The 23110-nt window shown below is 34.9% G+C and overlaps 1 pseudogene; it reads right to left on the bottom strand.

Annotated features, from left to right (window-relative positions):
• Positions 1 to 16815: 16815 nt before the first annotated feature.
• Positions 16816 to 22895, bottom strand: LOC118195732 (LIM domain-binding protein 2 pseudogene; annotated as a pseudogene).
• Between the last annotated feature and the right edge of the window lie 215 nt (positions 22896 to 23110).

Here is a 23110-nt window from a genome sequence, read left to right as displayed (position 1 = left end):
ATCTTTAATTTCTGTGCATTCACTATATTTTTCGTGTAAAGTAATTTACACTGATTTAGCATACACCCGAAATTTTTACATAAAAAATATATATGAATATAATTTGAATGAAAATTATAAGTATTATTTTTAATACCCAATCAAAGGTCAGTTTTCCTTCAAAATTCCTCCACGATGGCATCTCTCTCTTTAGGCAGATAGCCCTTGCATGCGTTACTCTATTTAATAAAAACTTAATCTGACCTATGTGCCTAATTATAAATATTTTAACATACATAATTTTATATTTACATTTAGCCATCAAATTTCAAACTTTTCAAATCTTCTAGAAAATAAATTTTGGCAGATCTCTTTTAGCAATTTTCTTAAAATCTATATTTTTGTAGTGCAACTGCTTAGAATTTTATAAAACAAATTCATAATCAAAATCGCTGTTGTTAGTTATCGAAAAATAACCAAGATGTGATTTTTGCGTAAATGTCAGTAAACTATACAAATTGCTATTATCCATCACACTATGAATGTTTCTTTCATGCGAGAGTGTCCCTTTTTCGATTTCTATGGAACTGTCGTGTGTCGAAATACTATCAGAATCTTGTCAAGCGAGCTTCTGAATGTAAATAAAGAACACCCCGTCTGGTGACCCAAGCTTCAAAGCAGTGCTTCACTTCTAGCGCGGAATGGCCCCTCCTCCCTTTCCTACCTCCATGGGAAAAATGTAGAGGATGAATCGCACAATTTCGATCACACGTTGAAACAGTAAAACACGAATCGGGGAATCCCCCATTTAGGTACGGAGGAGATGACGATACTTCTAGACTTGGGACAGCACTTTTTCCCCCTCCAATTTCTTGCTCTCTGAAACTCTTCTTCTTCACAGATTCGTACACCAACTATTCATTTTTTTATAATAATTTCAGCCACATTTTTCTCCATTAAATTACATGCAGGATAAGAAAATATACGTAAGATTCAAAGCAAGCGTTTTGTTTTTCAGTTTGAATTGTGATTTAGTGCTTTGTTTAATAAAAGCAAAATGATATTCGCTGCATATATTTATAGAACAGATATATGAAAAAGAAAGTGTTGTTAGAAGACTGTTAAACATATTGAAATCGTGAAGAAGTGAACGTTACTCAAAAAAATAACGATGGCGTTAAACAAGTAACCATTCATTAATATATTTTAGGAAAAGTTTTCATTGTACGTTATTTTTTGGAGGTAAAGTAACGAATAATTATTTTCTTGAAGTCATAATTGCAAATTTTAGCCTAATCTTTTCTAAAATGATGGTATTTTCTGCTTCAAATCCCATTCAAAATAATAGGGAATAAGTTTTACTGATTGCCATTAATTTACTCTAAATTATAATAAATGAAAGCTATCTTATTTAATGTATTGAGCTGCTTGTTTTTACTGGAGTTTTACACGCTCCAAAGATTAAAAAGGAATTTAGGAGCTGTAAGGTTCTTTAGTTTTGTTCAAATTTTTATTTGTGATTTATGAGTAAATAAAAAATTGGAAAAAAATGCAGTTACTTCTTAATTAATTTCGTTAATGTTTATTAGTGTTTACATCAACTGATTTGTTTATTATAACTTTACACACAGAAACATTTGCTATAATGTTAAGGCCGATGTTTGACTCACTGATTTCATCCTAAATCCACAATTAGCTAGGAGATAAAAATTAAATTTTGAAGAATTGTTTTATTTTGTATTTTACTTATCTTCTTTCAGTAATTTACACTATTGTCAGTGGCTTACATTGTCATGGAAAAAAAGTCTTTTAATCCGACTGTTAAAAGTTTAAACGTTGTTTTTGTTTAAACAGTTCCTCATTAAATTCAGTCATGTTTGAAAACTTTTTTTTATAATTTTTTAAATTTTATTTCTTTACTATCCTCTCAGGCCAAAATTTATATTTTCTATAAATAAAAAAAATTGTAAAATTTTGTTTTGTTTTGATAGGTTTTACCCCACATTCCCATCTGATAACATCTATTTCAACTTGCACACGCTCTAACTACAAATGATTTATTTGTATACTCTACTAAACTTTATAACACCATTAATAGGTTATGAAAAATTTTATTTTGATTTTTAATTTATTTAAATCTTTTCTATCATTTCCAAATATAAAAGAAATTAGAAGCGCCCCAAACCATATATGTACAGTAAAAACTGTTTTTTTTGGGGGGGAGGCGAAAAAATTATTGTAAAAATGAGTTCCACCCAAATAGTACTTAAAATAAAGGAAAAACTTGAAAAAAATAATAATTTAATTATTTTTTATAAATATTCCTAATTCGTAACATAGGCAGAGAAGCAGTTCATTATTTTCTGCGTTGTTCATTCAATTCTGTTGCTTAAAAGATTTAAAATGGTGATACTTCTGTAACTTTTCATTCAGTTTTTAATAATTTTTATCCTCGGGACCAAAAATGATTTTTTAACAGATAATTAAGAAACTTAAGTATCCTGACAGAAAAAGGAATAATTTTTTTTTGTTCGCCTTTTTTTTTTCCGAATAAAACATTCTAATGCGAAAGAGAATTTTCGATTTAAATCTTTATTCTTGCATTTAAAATTTCTGAAACTTTATCAAGTAAGTACTGGATAAAAAGCTGGAGTAAATGCCGAAGTACTGGATAAAAAGCTGGAGCTAAAGTTACAAAAATATTTTCCGCAATCCGAATATTAATTTTTCCATGAGAAAATAATTGTGAGTCTCGAAAAAAAAAATTGTGAGTCGCCTCAGGGACCTATGCCGCAGTAACAGTCCACATTAAGCAGACTGCTCGATATCTTTATTTGCGAAAGACGTACCTAAACGATCGATTATGGTCAAAACAAGAAGCCATTTGTGTTCCAATTTCAGATCCCACACCACCAGCTGGATAAACTTTTTGTCAAACGCTCGCATCGATTGATACTGCGTGTGCCACTCTTGGAAATGCATGTCTGATGGGCAGACTGGCGGAATCGAAGAGAATAGGGGAAGAATTCAAGACCAACCTCGATCCCCCCCGAAGCATCCCCTTTTACCGACATTTCTCTGGGTGCAACATCATTCTTCAACGGGATTCCCAGCATCCTTTGAGCGCTCGTCCTCTAATGAGGACCGAGAGCCCCGAAGCAGGAGGCGGAGGAAAAGGAGGAGAATGGAGGACGAAGTGCATGTTGTTAACCCTCCTAATGATGGACTTAGTGTCGAGATCTGTCCCGAGGCTCCGTCCCGCTCGAGCCGGGACTTCCTCACTAATGAGGCCCCAAGTTTCCAACCCCCTCTTCACATTGATCCGACTGCATCAGGTAGATAGGGGAAAGCGAAAGTGGTTTGAGTGCGACACGGAAGAGACAATCGTTGCTCAAATTCCTCGTGATTGCTTCAGTGCAGAGACTCGTAAGAGCAGGAGCATGTAGTATACGAAACGATACAAGACTTAACTGAATATAAAAGAAGAGTCTGAATCATTGATGAACGTAATGCATTGACAAGCGATGAATGTTTTCTGTCTCACGAACAAATTCAGCACAATTAGGGCAAAGGTTTATTCGTTTGGGGGCAAAACTATTGACCTTATCTCTCAAAGCGTGGATCGTCGTGTACCATATTTTTGTGATATATGGCTGTTGACCTTCCGTTTCCAGCTCCTGTGTAAAAGCAATATCCCTCTCTAAACCTGATTGCACAATCGATGAATATTAAACTGACTTCATATGGCCCGAAAGGTATTTAAAAAGAAGAAAGTCGAAATAAATTTCGAGACATTTTCGGAGATACTCGAAGGTTCGTTTCTTTGTCATTTTTTTATGTTGGACTTTAAAATTACTTCAAACAACAATACTTAATCAAAAAAATTGCCGACAGGAAATATTTGTTTTTCTTTCTCCGTGACAAACGCTAAACTCATTGCAACTACCATAGTTATCGTAATAATGGTCATGAGAAACAATCTGGGGTAAATACTTTCCTGTGTTTTTACGGTGGATTCGCGATGTGGCTTCAAGCTGTTTAACTATTATTAAGATTTGTTTTAAATCAGAAAACAAAAGGCTTTCGTTTAATTTTTTATAGTAAAACATTACATTCAGCTTAATTCTGAAGTTTAGACAGGAAATGGATTGAATGTTTACTTTTAGAAATTAAGATTACAAACTGAACAACATAAATTAAATTTCTCAAAATCATTCCCTTCGAATATGAAATATTAAACAGTGCAAAGATTCGTTTCACTTGAAACTGAATCGCAGTACGGTTATTTCAAAATGTACGATTTTATGTAGAGAAGCAATTATGATATCTTTTGAGCATTTTAAATTATTAAGGCATTTTGTCAAAAAATGAGCTGTTTTTAATAATTGGCGAAAAAGATAATTCGCATATAATGGCTTATAATTTATTAAATTTTAATATTGTTTATTTTTTATATACATGTTGTAAATGTTGTTTAAAATTGTTCGTATATATTCTACACACACTGGAAAATAAATTAGAAACCTTTGAGATTTTCATTTGAATGCGTGCCTGAAGTATGCACATTTTTTTTTTTATGACTTGGGTTACAACGTGGTTAGAATACTAGTATAAGTAAGGCGTACTAGTATTCTAACTATATTCATTTTCATGATGAATGAAGTAAAATAGGAAAATCGACAAATCTTTCACCATTTGAAAAAGGCCTTATTGTTGGTGCCTATTTAGCATGGGCTTCGATTTAGAAGACAGCAAATCTCACTGGGTTCTCAAAAGCAGCCATATCAAAGGTTTTCAAAAGTTGGAATCCGAACCACAGTCCTTCTTTAGAAGACGTAACTGCGGTTCGAGGGCAGTTTTTTAAGAGAGTGATCGGCGTCGTCTCCGACGATTTGTACGGCAAAACAGGGACTCACACAGATCGTCAACCAAGGCTATTCCCAACAGATTTCAGCTCAAACCATGCGCAGAGTATCGCAGAGTATAGGAATGCATCGTCGGGTGCCTGTGAGAAAAACCACTCATTTCTGCCCGAGATGAAAGAATTCGTTTGCAGTGGTGTCAAGAAAGAAGACACTGGGCATCTGAGGATTCGAAAAGGGTAATATGGTCGGATGAATCCTGTTACACTTTATTTTGCACTGATGGAAGACATCTAATTTGGCGACAGCCCCATGAAACCATGAATCCTTCTTGCCTTACTTGCACTGTGCAAGGGTCTGGGGGGGGGGAGTATCATGATGTGGAGCATGTTCAGCTGACTTAGAAGAGGTACTGTGGTGTTTCTCGAGGGTAAAAAAACAGCCATGAGATAATGGCAGATCAAATGCGCCCTGCAAATTTGCGTTTTTACCCTGATCACGACGGATACTTCATGGACGATAATGCAACTATACATCGTGCCAAGAAGTATTCAAAATTGGTTCGCTGAACATCAGTCTGACTTCCAACACCTTTACAAGCCACCGCATAACCAGATCTTAACCCCATAGAAAATGTGTGGGATATGGTGGAAAGAGGCAGCCGATAGTACTCTCCTCTTCCGTCTAATTTACAAGATCTAAAAAGTTGCATATCCAATGCATGATATTTTGTGGAATGCACTCCAGAATCGTGTAGACTTGATGCCTAAACAAATCAGATCTGTGCAAAAGGTGGTACAATAAAATATTGATCTTGGGTTTCTAAGTCATTGGCCAGTGTGCCAGTGTGTGGTATATTCCTTTCTATTTTATTTGCTTCAGTGGACTTGTTCTCCTCATAATTAAACGTTACAACTGAATATTCACCAAATCCTTTCTTTTCACGTTATGTTTGCGTTCGAATACGTAATTAAAATCAGAGGTCTAGACAAAAAGCATTTAGTTATTTAAGACTAAAGTTGAGTTTTATCTAAAATAATGATAGCAGCGTAAAAAACACATAAAGCTTTTAATCAAGCGCATGAAATCTAGAATAAATTACTTTCCGAAAACATTTGAAAAAATCATTTTTATCTGCCTCTGGAGAAAACTTTAGTTCAAAGAAACAGTATGATGAACTATGTTATGCGCTGAAGTATATATTTTACAGTTCTAAGTACCAGACTGATTTAAAATAAACATACAGGGATTAAATGCAGGAGGCATAAAGAAGAGATATCAAATCTAAATATTTTTTGGGCAAAGTTCAACATTATATTAAACATTTTAGATCAATTTAGAAACAATTATTTTTAAACAAATCCGAAAATCTCAGAGATATCAAAATCAATTACAGTTGCATCAGTTTCTAAAACTACAATTTACGTCGCAGTTGTATTTTTACGTCTGATTAAGTTTTGAGCTGTAGGTCACGGTTGGTATTTCTTGCCCCAGACTTGTATTAAGCAAATATCACATGAGCAATTAAGCCTGTTATTTATGATAACATTTTCTAAGTATTCGCTGGGCTTGTGCATCAAAGGGATGTTGTTATTGGTATAATTGACATTTCTTGTTCTTCAAAAGTCTAGTAATTATATTTGTAAAAGTATTTCAAAACTGTTGAGCAAATTAGTTCTTTTTGCTATCATAAATAAACAAATATTCATTCAATTATAAGCATTATTATAAGGAGGGAAAAAAAACTTCTTGGAAGCAAACAGAAATGTTTAATTTTTGCTTTAGCTAAGTGATAATCAGAATAATGATATTTATTTGCGCATGTTTTTCAAAAATATAATCTAAGCAGAAGGTTAAAAAAACATAATTAATGCTGGTCTAAAAAGATTAAATAAATCATTGCTAGAAAAAATGTTGATATTTTTAAGCATTAGTTTGAAAAAAAAAATTGCATCAGGTGTTCATTTGACATGATTAACATGTCGGTTTTTATATATCATATATACTTCGCTCTGAAACTGATATACTTGAGCAAAAACAACTCAGTTGCTTGATCAGCCATCCGAATAAAAGCTACTTTATAAAGTAACTGTTTTAACGTCTTTTTATTTCAACAAACTATGCCCATATTTTAGATAGACGTAAAGTGCTTAGTATAAGAGAGTTAAGTAGAGAAACTTTCAAGCGGTGTTTAAAAGGGACTCAACAGTTATTATTTTAAACTCAATAAGATGAACCGAAGATACTCCTGGTGCTTACAAAGTCCGTTGGCACTTATGGGCGAGAAACTGGAAGTAGAAATTTCAAATGAAGAGCTAAATATAAATATCTAATAGCATAAGGCTACAGTCACAACCTTCCCTAACATACATATATTCGTAATGCCTCCCCTAACATACACATAATTTTTAATATGCAAAAATTGAAATGTCCACTGAAGAAACTTGAATGGTCACTGAAGAAACTTGAATGATCACTGAAGAAACTTGAATGATCACTGAAGAAACTTGAATGGTTTTAAGAAGAATTCACTAGAAAATTATTGAGCAAACACGGTAAATAAATTTTTAAAACTTATAATGGAGAAATGAAATTCAAGTACGAAATAATTTTAATGAAGGAGTTTTTTTATATTTTAATTGTTAGTGATTATTTATTATTTAAATTTAGTGAGATCCTTGCTGCAAAAACATTTTATGCCAGGTTCTAATTTAGTTAACTTCAGACACCGATTGAGACTTCAGTCTTACCGGTTTGTTATATTCAGCTGACTTTTTTTAGCAACAAATCATTTAGGGCACTAAATTCGCATTCAGCTAAATATGAAGATGGAAATGGCAACAATAGTTCTTTTGCACATTTGCATTTGAACATTTGCTTTCAGTTTCTTCACAAAACCATGTCACTGATCCTTTTACATTAAGCTAGCGGAAGTACTCGATGCCAGTTTAGTTAGATTGAGAGTTATGTATCTGACAACGATACCGCTGTCAAGGAGACAAGAGAACGATACCGCTGTCATCCTTCTCTAATCTCTCTATATATATATATAAAGAAGAATGTCTGTTTGCGATTAACTCAGTCACTACTATAGCTATCGTCACCAAACTTTCTACCATTCTTTTCTGGGTCCTGGAAAAGGTCAACACCCACTTCACTTCCTCCAAAATAGCTAAAATCCGAGATATTAATTAAAACTCTGAAAACGCTAATTTTCGTTCTCATTTTTCCGAGTGCCAACAGTCTCGCACGCTGGAAATAAAAATCTGCTTTATTTCGAGAAGAGTTGCCACTGCTCGCTTCCAAATCGTAAAGTTAGTTAAAAAATTTATAAGTTTTACAATGAAATAAAAATAGCATTGCCAAACATTAAATGCAATGTAGAGACATTAGGTATTTTTAGAAGCAGGCAAGAGGAAAATTTAGCAACGCCTTTGCCGGGAATCGAACCGCGGACCTTACGCGCTGAGCGTGCAGACCACCACACCACGAAGGCTCGCTAAGAAGGCGGGAGAAAAACCTCATAACATTATTTCCGACTCCAAAAATTCGTGGGAAGTCATTTCGACTGTTCCCCTCTTCGTACGATTTAAATCACCCAAGGTATTAAATTACAAACTCTGAAAACACTCATTTTCGCCCTCACTTTTCCCAGTGGTAACCATCTCGTACTTTGGAGATAAAAATGCTTTATTTCGAAAAGTGCTCCTACTGCTTGCTTTCAAATCATTGTCTGTTAATCCAAAATTTGTAAGTTTAACGAAATCTAAAGAAGAATGTGTTTTTGTTCGCGTTATTGATTTCTGATCAATTATGATCAATTTTTTGTCACAATAGAGTTGAATTTATAAACTAAGCACTACTATAAAGCAAGTTTTATTTTTCACGCCCGAAATATTGATTTTATATATAAACCGTCTTAGATATAAACCGTGGTAGATGATTTGCGCACAACAAAAGCTGACATTTAGAAAATAAGAGACGGCATCGTACCTAAACATGAGAATTTGCTTAAAAGCATAAATAAAGAAAAAGTTCGTAATTGTAGAAAAGTGGAATATAGTCAATAATAAACACAAATATCCTTTACATGTGCTGTAGGAAATTACATGCATTTTCGTGTAATAGCCATCTGAAGTGACTGACTGGGCTACATTCCCCCCCCTTTTTTTTTCTTGCCTGCTTATTTATAGAAAATTTTCTCAATCATCTGCAAAATTCTTTTTTATACTCTCACTGGTTTATTAACAGTCAGCTTTGAGAGATAAGCATAACTCTGAAATCTGTCTTTCTCTTTCTGTTTTTTAATTTTTTGTAATATGAAAAGAAAATCAAAACGAATAATGAGTTTTTTCTTTTTTCTCGTTTTCAGGTTTATTTTCACGAAATCTCAATTCCATCTTCTCATGAGGATTTTTGATGTTTCCATAAATTTTACACCATTGATATATGAAAACGTTTAAAAAAGGATTGTAAATTTTCAACATCATTTAAACTTTTTTTTTAATTACTGAAGATTACGAGGATTAAGTTGCGATAAAAAATATATTTTGACGGATTGTATTTTGATCCGATGAAAGTTAAATAGCATGTTTTGAAATTTTTACGTGTATAAAAGTATATAATTTATTATATAAAATACTTTTTAACTGTTGAAATATTTCTTGTTTATTTGCATTCGTTATGCAAGTTCCCACAGAGGAGCTTCATCAATTAAACTTTGTACATACCGTCGATACCACATTCAACAAAACTAAAGTCGTGAGCAAAAGAGTTTCCATGCCTTCTGCCTGGTTGTCGGGATTGGAACCCGAATCGAAATACCAGAGTTTAGCAGTCACGGCTCGACCCCTGATAGGCCTATTACAAAGCGTGCGGTAACTTTTGTATATGTTTTTATTAGTGCCACTGCTTAGAAATGTCTGTTATCGTACCTCATGGTGACCACTTCTCATAGACCGACTTCCTCTGAGAGTGACCATTGTTTTTTAGATAATAAATTAACACCAATGTCATATGGTGGCATTAATTCTTAAAGTGGCCACTTCCACAGAAGACCCAAATCGTTTGGAACCTTGGCTTTTGGTCTTAGGGAGATTTGCATGAGCGGTCACACTGCGTACAGTGATAGTTGCTTCAGTCGTATTTCTGAAAGTTTCCTTACAGATGCCGTCACAAAGTCAAACTGAATACGGAAATCTTCAAAGAGGATCCTTTTTCATTCTTACGTAGCATTTCACAAACGGCTTCGAGGCATGAATCCCATGTAACACTGTCAATTTTTCCGCTATTCGTATTGTTACGAAATGCCCAGCTAAGGTACGATGGCTTCCCCTCAAAGCGGGTTTAGGGTTGCCAGAAAATGACAAGGAAAGGCAGTGCTGCCATATTTGGCGTGAAACCGCCCATTTGGCGATACGCCATAGACTGAGCGAGAACATTTTAGATTGAATTCTTAACGGTTTGCCCCAGAATGTTCTCGAAGGGAGGTTAAAAAGCTAAATAAACCCTGCCTATACTTGGAGTAACAGTGTATCGTGAGTTTGATCGAGAAGAGTGCGTCGAGCTTCGAGAGCGATCGACGGAGTTCGGGAGCTGTTACAGTACAAAAAAACCCGCTCGTCAGGCGGGCCGGGCTGCGTCCTAAATAAACAAATAAACATATAAACATGCATACATGAAAACAAACATACATGCATACCATGTTTGAATTACGAAATGTAATATCTGGCACTGATAGGACTTGCCCTGGTCCTGATGGCATAAGTTATTTGATGATAAAGCACCTGCTCTACGAATCTCTAGTGGTCCTTCTTGCTCTTTATAATAAGATATGGAAGGAACAAATTTTTCCTACTGCCTGGTGCAGAGCCTTTGTTATTACTATAGTAAAACCCGGCAAGGACCCGAAAAATCCTTTAAATTATCGTCCCATCGCGCTCACTAGCTGCCTTTGCAAGATCATGAAAAAAATACCACCGTCTCACCTACTTTCTGGAGACTAATCATTCCCTATCACCTTACCAACGTGGTTTCCGTAAGGAAAGATCTTCACTTGATAATGCCCTGTTTTTAGAAACCGCAGTACGCAATGCATTTGTGAAAAGAAATCATGTGGCTTCAATCTTCTTTGACATGGAAAAGGTGTACGATAGAACTTGGCCGCATGGAACTCTTCATGACTTCTACAGCACTAGATTGCGAGGTAATTTACCCATCTTTATTCAAAACTTTTTGAAGGACCGCACTTTCCATGTCAAGATTAGTTCGTTGCTTTCTTAAGTATTTGTACAACAAGAAAGTGTACCACAACGTTCAGTGATCCTTTTCAGCCTAAAAATTAATTCTATTTTAAGAGAACTTCCTTCCACAGTGTATGGCTCCCTGTATGTTGATGATCTGATGATCTATTGTCAAGGTCAAGATATGAGATATATTGAGAGACAACTACAAATTGCTCTAAATAGAATCATAAAGTATTCCAACAACAAAATAGTTTTAACTTTTCTAGCCAGAAGACAGTCTGCGTGCACTTCTGTCGCAAAAAAGTCTACATCCTTATCCAAAGCTGCATCTTGACGGCTCTCTGATCCGCGATGAGCCAGAAGCAAAATTCTTCGGAGTTATATTTGACAGAAAGCTCACTTTCCTTCCATATATCTTAAATCTAAAGAAAAAATGTGCTAAAGCTCTCAACATACTAAAGTCCTGGCCAATACTTCATGGGGAGCAGAACGTTGTATATGCTCTGCATAATTCGTTCCAAACTTGACTATGGCTGTGTTATCTATGGATCAGCAAGACCTTCTGTTCTCCTGAAATTGGATCCAGTCCACCATCAAGCGTTACGGATTTGCTGTGGAGCCTTCAGAACATCTCCAGTCCAAAGTTTATATGTCATCTGTTTTGAACCATCTTTGGAATTCAGACGCAAGCAGTTGTCCATTGATCTTCATTATAAAGTAATGTCACAGGCCGAACATCCTGTCCGACTCATGACATCTGATCAGCACTGGCGTCTTTACCAAGCCCGTCCTTCATGTATCCCACCTCTTGATCTTCGCATTCACTCACTGATTGAAGAATTCAACCTAAATGATTTGCATTCCAAAAACTTTGACCTTTTCGGTATTGCTCCCTGGCAAGAAGTGAGCATTCACATACTTAACATTTTTGGAGAACTAAAGAAGAGCAATGCTAATGATATCCAATATCAACAAATTTTCCTAGAGCATAGAAGCAGTTATTCTAACTCTAAAGCAATTTTTACTGATGGCTCAAAGAATCATGATCATGTCGGCGCAGCTTTTGTTTGTGATAAAGAAATAAAGAGTAGTAAACTTCATAAGGCTGGCAAAGATCTTGTCCAGGTGGCAAGAATCTGGGAATGCCAAGTTCTGAACAAATTAAGGTAGGTAAAACCCAATAGGAAAGAGGATGTACTGCTGACTCTTCTACGAATTGGTCACTGCTGACTGACACATCAGTATCTCTTGAAAGCAGACAATGAGCCTATTTGTGGCACTTGCAACACTCCCATTTCAGTCAATCACATTTTAACCTGCTGTCCTGCTTTTAGTCAGAAACGTGAATTTTATTTTAACTCTACGAATGTTATCTTAACAGATCTCATTGGAAGAAACCCTCACATCAACCTCATAAGATTTTTAAGACATCTCTTTTTACCATATGATTTGAACTACATTTTATCCTGCTCTACCTGTTGCTAGAGCGTTTCTCAGTCATTTCTCCATGCCTTCATCTCATTGGAAGAAACCCCCACATCAACCTCATAAGTTTTTTAAAAGAGATCCCTTTTTACCATATGATTTGAAGTTATTTCCCTTTTATCCTGATCTACCTGTTGCTAGAGTGAATGGACATTTCAAAGTAATTTCTCCATGCCTTCATCAGCATCTCAGATCCATTTTATCAATTCACTTGATACAGCGAGTTTTGCATCTTGAATTTTATTCACCACTTGTCTGGCACATAATAACCCTCGAGGTTTTGTGCCATTAAAAAATGAATCAACGAACCATTCAGTTAGTCAGTTGGTCAGAAACTGAACCTAGGACGTTCAGTTGCTTTAGTTTCCGCTGAGAACTATCCAACAGAAAATGCGATGTAAAATCAGAAATTCTAGTGTAAAAAACATAGAAAAATATACGCTTAAATTAAATCGCAGTAGATTCACTAAATGTGAAATTATACTCGGATTGATGAAGCATTCAATGCCAGTCTCAGCTACACCCTCTTATGTAGCGCTATGGCAGTCATAATCTATGAAAATCTAAATCTCGATTTTTATCTGGGATATTTTTCGGATCATCAAAATTTTTCTGTTGTTAGGAATGTTTCGGAAATGGTATAAAAGAGTCTTAATATTATATTCCGATCATTATTAGAATTATTAAGAAATTGTAAATTGTTTTACATATATTTTCTTAAAAACCCTGGTACAACAACCACGCATATATATACAGAGGAAGTAGAATTTCTTAAAAGATATAAAAAGAGTAAAAACAAGTCTCAAACTTAAATTTAATCATGATTCTGGCCTTAAAAGCAGTTTCTGTTAAATACACATTTCATTTTCGAATTTTTACGCAATATTTGCACTGTGACATAGTTATAAGCGGAAAAATTTATACTTTTTCCCTTGTGTGGTTTAAGAATTAATTCCGAAAATTTCTTTGTCACTTACAGCAGCCCGAAAACTCGATTTCCTATCCTATCCTTTGTTTTTGTAGTAACCCTATCCGGAATTAAAGTACCGATAACTTTAAAAAGCTCGATTCGTGAGTGCAAATCAGAGGAATCGCCAGGACTTAAATGAATGATAGCTGAATTCCGCGGATCTCCTTTCGGGAATGACCGCAGAACCGGAACGAACTCGTTCAAGAGAGCAAATGGACTTTTCCGATAATTTCCATTCAACCATTAAACGATAATAAGGTTTTTTTATAGCACGTTCGGACACGTATACATTCTGGCTAACAATACAAAAGAGACAATGATTTGATATTCTTGGAATAATAGCACTTGGCGGACAGCTTTGTTAACTACGATTGTAGGGTTCAAGATCGGGAAAATCATTTAACAAAGGAGCGCAGTCTATTACCGATTGAAGGCAAAAATTATGGCTTGTAAAAGTCGGTTATTTTTTATGCTCCGGAGGATGATACACAAAAGGAAAACGAAGAATAGTCTCTGCATCATAAATTCATTTTTGTGCGTGATCTAAGCCCGTCCTTTTATTTTATAATTCAGATTTTGATAACAGTAAGCATTGCTGTATAATTATGCGCACAAACCATACATCGATGGATTGCTTTTTAAAATTTATCCAGAAATAATGTTGAAATAATTATTATTAATAATTTTTGTCAAGAAGGTTTAAGGGAAAAATCAGTAACCGGCTAATAACTTCCTGACACGAGGAAAGATGAGAATTTCTGTAGATTAACTTTCAACAAAATCATTCCAAAAATGATGCTTGAAATTCAAATGCTGTACTTTAACAACTACAATGAACGAAGTACAGATACTCATCGCTTTGTCTTAGAGTCCCACTAGTGTCAGAGTGATTAAGTCGCTGAACACTGGTAGTTCGATCTGGATTGTTGATCAAACGATTTCAGTTGGTTAGACAATCTGAACTAGCCAAGGCAAGAGTCTATAACACTCTGTGTATTAAGGAAACGTAGAATAGTGTGGCAACATGCGATCGAGCACTATTCTGTTCAAAGGTGCCCACTATCAGGGTTGAGCGATAAAATTCGCTCAACCCTGGTAGTTCGATCCGAGGTTCGAATCCCGCGAAAGGGCTGGCTGCATGGGTGTTTTCGTACTTTCCCCAATGTGTAACATGTCTACGAGCCAGTTTTCCTTAGAAAGCCCTCCACGAAGGCATCCCTCTCCTTAGGCATATAGCCCTCGAGGCATTGCCGCAATCTCATAAAACCAAATCAAATCTGTTCAAAGGTCCAGCAGGAGGAAGAAGGAGCAGCAGAAGGAGGTCCAGCAGGTATGGTACAGTTACTGGCATTAAACCTCAGTAATGTATCAACACAGTTGGTAAAAAGTACTTTATACGCGAATTAGAGGAGAAGATGTGTATCAATGCCACCACATACTTTCTACCATAACTTTGTATTGGTATGATGATGAAGAACGCAACATTCATTTCATTTCGGTGCCTCCAAACCCGAATACGGCCACTATGATACTGTAAGGAAAATCGGTTTTCATCAGGAAAGACGATGTCACAACTCTAATGAACCCTTGTGCATCGTAGGTGTTGATTCGTATTCTGTAGCACCAAGCCAAAGTAATGGTCACCTTGCTGACAATCCGTGGCGTTGCATACGTCGTCGCATTGTGCTTGCGGATACTCGGTGCTATACAACACTTCAGTTTCCTGACCCAGAGTAAGCGACGCAACTGTACGATCCCTAAAAACGAAACGGACAAGATCTGTTATCATGGGCCTTGGTGATTTGAGCTATTGAAAATTCGCAGATCGCTCTGTAAACTGAAATAACATTTAGATCTCGATGGACGTAAGCAGCAACAACGCGCTATGAGAATCCGCTGCCCCGATAGCGTAATGGTAGACGGCATATTGAGTTGAACAGTGTTAAACGAATGTGGCATACTGCGCATGCCCAGAACAAAATTTGGCGTACTTATTATGTCGGCGCAATTTGAAAAGAAGATAAATACGGTATATGGTAGATGTACAGCCATCTGATTGTAAACAAATCTGGCGTTTAAGTCTTCGTAGAGTATATGTGCAATGTAAAGTAATTACTTTCTTAAAATAAGGGGAAAGTGCAGAATCGCCCACTGCTTAGCGCAAAATGGGCATTACGCACTCCCTTGCACATACTCGGTATCCATGTATACATCGACCTATTTTCACTTAAAAAGTCAAAGAAAATTGACAAAAATCCAACTTTTCTTACTCTTGTAAAAAGCGCCAAACAAATAAATGGACGATTCTGCACTTTACCCTTTAATTCTTTGAAATAAGAAAATAAAAGCGCGAATATACGTTAACAAACTAAGCGAGAAAATCCAGTTCACATTACTGAATTATAACATGTAAATAAATTACATCTGAATAAAGAATTATTACTCACAACATATATTAACAAATATTAAATGCACTGTTATTGACAAATTAAAATGAAACACATGTTAGAAAAATAAGCAAGTGTAATCGGTACGGACGTTAAATTAACTATTAAACAAAGTTCCACAGCGTTGCAGTTGTAAATATCACATTCGGACGTTAAATTAACTACTAAACAAAGTTCCACAGCATTGCAGTTGTAAATATCACATTCGGACGTTAAATTAACTACTAAACAAAGTTCCACAGCATTGCAGTTGTAAATATCACATTCGGACGTTAAATTAACTACTAAACAAAGTTCCACAACATTGCAGTTGTAAATATCACATTCGGCAGCCATGTGGAGATCACGAATAAGCTAGCGCAGGGTTGCTTATAAGTCTCCCCGCGCCAAAGGTACACCATCAAGCATGCGCAGTAAGCGAAATTCGCTTAACACTGTTCAACTCAATGTGCGGTCTGCCATTACGCGTCCCCCGGTAGGCTGAGTTATTCCGCTAACGAATTCCAAAACATCCTCATGCAAGTTTCGTCTTATTGCATGAAGTGCAGATGATCTCTGACACAAAAAACAAAAAGTAGATTTCGGAAAGAAAAATCGGTATTTCATTCTTACTTTTTATGCTGCTTGGAGTTGTCATTACATTGTCTATCATTGTCTCTAATGTGTACTTTGTCATTTGCATTTACATTGCGAGTTGCAATTACATTGCATTTACATTACGCAATTACACTGCGCAGTTACGTGCGCAATTACATTGTTCCTAATGTGCTTATTGTGTAAAGCTAGTCATTTACATATCTCAGGATTTTGTAATTTTCAGATAAATTTCAAGTTTGCCATGAGCATGCCATGCCATGCCATGAGCATACTGCATAGTACAGTAACTTTAAATGACCATCAGTCCGTGTTATTTCTATAATAAATAGATCTTATAATTTATGACATAGTACTAATAGATATTATAGAGCCATTAGGTATTTTTTAGAAGCAGGAAAGAAGAAAAATTAGCAACGCCTTCGTCGGGAATCGAACCACGGACTTCTCATTTACGCGCTGAGTGTGCTGACCACTACACCACGAAGGCATGCGAAGAAAGCGGGAGAAATACCTTATAATATTATTGACGTTTTCTACTGTATGTTAATGTTTTTCTTAAGTTTTATATACGTTATGGATATATAACATTCAATATTTTTTTTATTTATTTATTTATTTTTTTTTTTTTTTTGGTTTTTGGAAGTTCCAAATCTTTTCCCATATAAATTAATATTAACCATCATTACCTCATTTCGACTTGCAGAATGTTTCGTTGGAACATCTTGCTTTTGGAAATCTTGGGGAAACTTGTATTCTTTTGCGAATTTATGTGTTTTTGAGAACTGTTAATTTGAGACATTCATTAAAACCATTTGATAACGCTCATTTTCGGATTAACCACGATACCTAGTTAAGATAATGGAAATTAAAACTGAAATTATATTCTGAAATCCCAGTTATTCACGCTAATTAGCCTGCGATTATGCAAGGATAATCCAAAACTAGAACTCGATTAAATTGAATTAATGCAGACGGGAGAAAATATACTCAGAGGCTTTGAGTATTATGCTATAGTATATGTTTAAAATATATAATCTAAAACTGGAACTCGGTTAAATTGAATTAATGCAGGAGGGGGAAAATACTCAGAGGCTTTGAGTATTATGCTATAGTATATGTTTAAAATATATAATCTAAAACTGGAACTCGGTTAAATTGAATTAATGCAGGAGGCGAAAAATACTCAGAGGCTTTGAGTATTATGCTATAGTATATGTTTAAAATATATATAGCATCAAAATAGGATTTTATTGAAGTTAAAAGGTATTTTCTCCTTCTTTCCAGCACACCTTCGTGGTGTAACGGTAGCACATTCGGCATGTATTCGAGAGATCCATATTCGAGTCCCGGAAGTGCATATTTTTCACGTCTCCAGCTCCAAAATAAAGTAATGATTCTGCAAAGTAATAATAAAATTTATGTAGAATTTTAGCTTTCCTTCTGAATAAAGAGCGTTGCGTCCTTTTTTTAGCGGAAAGGAGTGAGAAAAAGGGCAAAAAAATGTTTATTTTCTTTCAGAAATTAAAAGACATTGGAAAAAGTAAGATGCCATTAAATTCGAACTGAGTTTTTTTTTTTTTTTTTTCGTTTATGCGAGTACCCTGACGATTAATACGCATATTACAGTACATCACCGTAGCCACTTTCGCTCTTTCGCTATTATTTGCATCATCCTAATATTCTTCTTTTGTCTTCTCTTACCATTGCAGAGAGATGTCTTGCCTGATGAATTTCCTAGATCTTCTTTTTTCATGCTTTTAACCATCTCAGGGTAAAAAATTATAAAGCTTTTAGTATTTATTAAATATCGTGTTAAACTATAAAATTCCTTCAACAGCAATATCCCAAAATACTTAAAACAGCATATCTGTAAAATTTCCAATACACAATCTTGCGCGCTGGAGATAAGAATTTGTTTTTTATTTATTTATTTATTTATTTTTTTATTTTCATAGTGTTGCCATTGCTTGCTTTGAAATCGTTGAGTATGTTAATCGAAAACTCGTCAAAGTTTTACAAAATATGAAAGAGACTCAGATTCCAAATTCGGGCTTCCAGGTGCATATATTCGAGTGGAGGACTAAGTTATTCAAAACTGGATGGCTCTAGGTACCGTTGCTTTTTCACAATGCGAGAAACATGCATACGTTAAGGCAGATTCTTTGTTATTTAATTTCTTTAAATATATTACAGGGCGATAATATTCGGTGACAACAATTTAAAAAGTGAAACGGACATTTATAGTGAACTAACGAAAAATGCGGTTTCGACATTAATAGCCCTTCTGGACTGACGCCCCTTTTAGCTAATAATAAAATCTTCAATATTAGTATTACGACGCATAACTCTGTTTTACACTTTTTTGCAATATTTTCCCTTTTATTAGGAATGATTTTACGGAATTCTCTTATCTATCAATGTACTCTTTGCTGCCTGAGTTCAAAGAAAAATTTTTAATTGTTCTTTACAAAAAAGGCACAAAAATCGAGTACATATTACAAATATATATATATATATATATTCAAAAGAAGAAATACTAAAGTTAAATTTAATTTAAATAATCCTCTTGCGCCATTGCTGCAAGGAATGAAATTTGAATTTTTGAATAAAGTAAAATTTAAATTTAAATTTAAAATATTCTCTCAGAATTTAAATGATATTGTAGATTAGTTCGCAGAAATAATTAATCATTTATTTGTTTGCAATTAAATTTCATTATATATATTTTTTAAGTAAGAGGAATGTTTAAAAGCTATATATATATATATATATATATATATATACATAATTTATTTCCTAAACAATATTGATTAATTGATTATATTATCTCCTAAGTTTAATTAAAGTAGAATTATTTTAAAAGAGTGAATCCATACTGGTAAGTTATATTTTGAAAGATGTTTTGAAGTAATTTGAAAGCAAAATGTTAATAATGTTTTAACGGGGACTGGAGTTAAATCATCATGAAAAACAAAATTTCAATTGTGAAAGGAAAAATTAAAAACATGTAATCATTGTCATTGATCGGAAATTAGTTGACTTTTCAAGGGGAACAAACCAACTCCCGTTCAATGAACAATAATTGATAAAAAATACGTAAATACGAAGGTGTTTCGTCTTTACTCGAGTTATAAGGTAAAGCCAAACCGGCAATTCTAGTCAGGCCAAATATTTCCGCGAATAGAAGGGATTACGAACCAACGCTGATACTCAAAGAACTTATTCTTATGAAGCATTTTAGTCAATTCAATTTGGAGTAAAAAGCAATTTCTGTAGAGAAATCCGAAATAACTCGAGTAACCGTCCCCGACACCTTCATGTTTATGCATTTGAGTTCTATATTATTTGTAAAAATTAAACATTGGAAATTGTCATTATGAAATAGAATTCAAAGTAAAGTTGAAATAAACATAGAAGATTACAAAATAAGATAAATAATGCAAACTTTGTAAAAACAAATCAAAAATAATATAAAAATAATATAAAAATTAATATAAAAATAATATATAATAAGAACAGTGAATGTACATGAAGATATAAAGGCCAGAAAAGGTATTAAGTAACTTACATTCTTTCTAGTGGGGAGTTGGCAAAGTGTTCTGACTCATAAGTGTAGGGTGTCCGAAAATTCTTAGCGGCAGTGGGGCTTTGAATAATATCAGTCGGTAAGACTTGGGTGAAATAATTTATGGTAGTGGGTGGGACTCGGAATTCTTGAGGGATGTATTGTGTGGAGTACTTATTTGAGTGAAACTGTCTGTTAAGATTTTTTTGAAAATACTAGTGAATGGAAATTAATTAATTTCTGGCTAATTGTCGTGTCGCAATGATTAAGAATTTAAGAAAGGAAAAAAGGAATTTTCACTGTCCAAGAGCTATTAGACAGACTAAAGTCATGAAATAGGCCCATTTTTTTTAGTAACAGCATAAGTCTGAAGACAATTAGCTTTTTACAATATATACAACTGAGTAATTACATTATATACAAAATCCTTCAACTGATAGTCATCCAACTTATACCGCCTTCTCAGGTTTAGGAACAAATTATCATATCCCTATCAGTTAAATGATTTAGAGTGAGTATTTAACGCCTGCTCTTTTAAGGCAATGGTTGATACATTGAATGGGTATTAGATTATTTTTGAGAATTTTAATAAGGAGCAAAATTTCGCGTTGTAAATCTATTGTATCTGTGCATATAATTTTATTTCGTTGTATTTGATTTAATTATAGTATTGTTAATTACTTTTTTGGATATGTTTGAGTTCCAATTTGTTAGTATTGAAATTGAAGTTTCTTGTTTTGTCAAAAAGTAAAATTTTTTTGTAGTTAATGATTTGAAGATCTAGAAAGTCTATGCTATTTTGGGAATTATTAGTTTTATCAAGTGTAAGACAATTCGGATAAATCTCGGAGTGTTCAATTTTACCAAAATTATTAATTGTAATAAGGTCATCAATATATCTGTAGGTGTGTTTGTAGTAATTTAACTCTTGTGGTTGTAGATTTTTTTTTGGAAGTTAAATTCTTTGACAAATAAAAAGATATTACAGATCGAGGAGCTGGAATGTAAGCCCATTGGCAATCCTCTGACTTGTTTAAAAAGTTGATTTTGAAACTTGATGTAGTTATGAAAAAGTGTGCATTTTAGGTAGGTTTTCCATTTGTCAAGAGTCATGATATTGAGCATATCAGGGAAGAGTTTAGGCAGATCAAGTAGACTGGTATAGATTTCTTCTAGAGAAAGTGAGGTATATAAGTTTTCAAAGTCATAGTAGTTAATGTTTTGGTTGTTAATTGTTTGAATGGTATTCATGACAGGAGTGTTATTATGGTTGATCCAGCAATAGTTATGATTAGTGTTACAATCATTGAAAATAAATTTACAGATTTTATTAACTTGAATTAAAAAATAATAGTCTACATTTTTCTTGTAATTATTAGTTCCATTAGCTATAAATCTGAATTTTAATGGTGTTTTATGGAATTTGGGAATCGCATAAAGATTAGTAAATCTGTTGTAGTTTGCATTGAAAGTAATATCGAGTTTCTTATGAAAAGTTTTAATCCTGTTTGTTATAGATGTTTCTGTAAGGTTGGCTAATTGATAAGTAGTTGCGTTGAGAAGTTCTTTATGAATAATTTCTGCGTAGAATTGTTTTCATATAATGCTAAAGTTATTAGTTGCTTTATCTATTTTTGTAATAGTAAAAAGCTGTTTTAATTTTTTAATATCTGATGTAAGTTGCGACCAATTCAGTGTACTTTTAAACTTGAGGTGACTGATTTCGGTGGATATGCGTTGAAGAATTTTAGCAGCTGCAGCTGATGCATCATACTGGGTGTTCTCCAGGCGAGTGATAAGACTCTCATCCTCATCTCCAAACTCCCCTCCCATAAGGGAAGGTTCCCCAACTACCATAACATCCTGTGAAGCAAGTGAAAATTTAGGAGGCCCAGGTGACATGTTTTTCTTTTTGCCAGAACCCGTTCCTGCACTATTGGCATTATTTGTGGCAGACGACTTTCGTTTTCTCCTTTTACTAGGTGGACGTTGAGTTTCAGGTGGAGCTACCATTCTTTGCCATTTTTGAAACAAAGTTGTTCCCTTCACAATCCCTGGGACTAAGTGCATAAGCTTTGTGTCTGGACATAAGCTCTTGCATTGGTTCCAAAATCACACATAACCTGAGATAATTGAGAGTGGAATTAGTAAGACCTTGTCTTGTGATATTTTTGGATAACTGTTCAAGCATTGCAGGATCCGGTTGTTGAGCCTGTAATGCAATTAAACTACGGGGAAGCAACTCTCTGTGCTGTCTTGTAGCAAAATGCCAAGTTTTGATCCTCATCAAATCATTAAATGTGAATTCAAGTATTAAACGTCCTTCTGTGCATACCACAACAGCATTATCTTTGGCAAGCTGTTCTTTCATAAGTTCATTTGGATACTGTCCACCTAAAATTTTATTATACATGGGCTACCCATGGTGTGCAACCATTGTGCATTGATCACAGTCTAAGGTTATGGTTGTGTTATGGAAAGATTCTTTAGGGTGCTTTAGACTAAAATATAAGTCCGTCACTTCTCCTTCGAAGATACTTCGAAAATAACGAGGTATAAGAGTTCTTCCAATGGTTCAATCCTCTGCTGAAGGCGCTTGTTCATTTCATAAATCCTGTAATCCGGTTGCCCGAAGTACGGCGTATGTCTCCTGTGTTCGAGAGGCCTGCCATCTGGCATGGTATGGGGTGGCATGGGATGTGGTGGCGGTCCCTGCGGATGGTAGGGTGTCATCTGAGCGGGCATGGGGCCGTGGTGGTGTGGTGGATGAGGGGCACTCCCTTCCAGCCAGGCGGCTCCTCCAGGACGGGGGTGGCTCTCGGGGGCCCGTCCCTTCTCCGCCGGGTAACACGGTCCAGGTTCGGTTCACGGCTGCCGGGGCTCGGGCCCTCCCCGGGCGGGGTCCCCTCCTTCTGCCGATGGGTCCTCAGCCGGGAACCGGGAGTCGCATCTCTGCTTCT

The sequence above is a fragment of the Stegodyphus dumicola genome, chromosome 9, assembly GCF_044657685.1.
Source record: "Stegodyphus dumicola isolate Sdum_Otavi_A_Nest chromosome 9, ASM4465768v1".
NCBI classification, from domain to species: domain Eukaryota; kingdom Metazoa; phylum Arthropoda; class Arachnida; order Araneae; family Eresidae; genus Stegodyphus; species Stegodyphus dumicola.
Note: the sequence above shows the minus strand (reverse complement) of the source record. Positions and strands in the feature narration are given on the sequence as shown.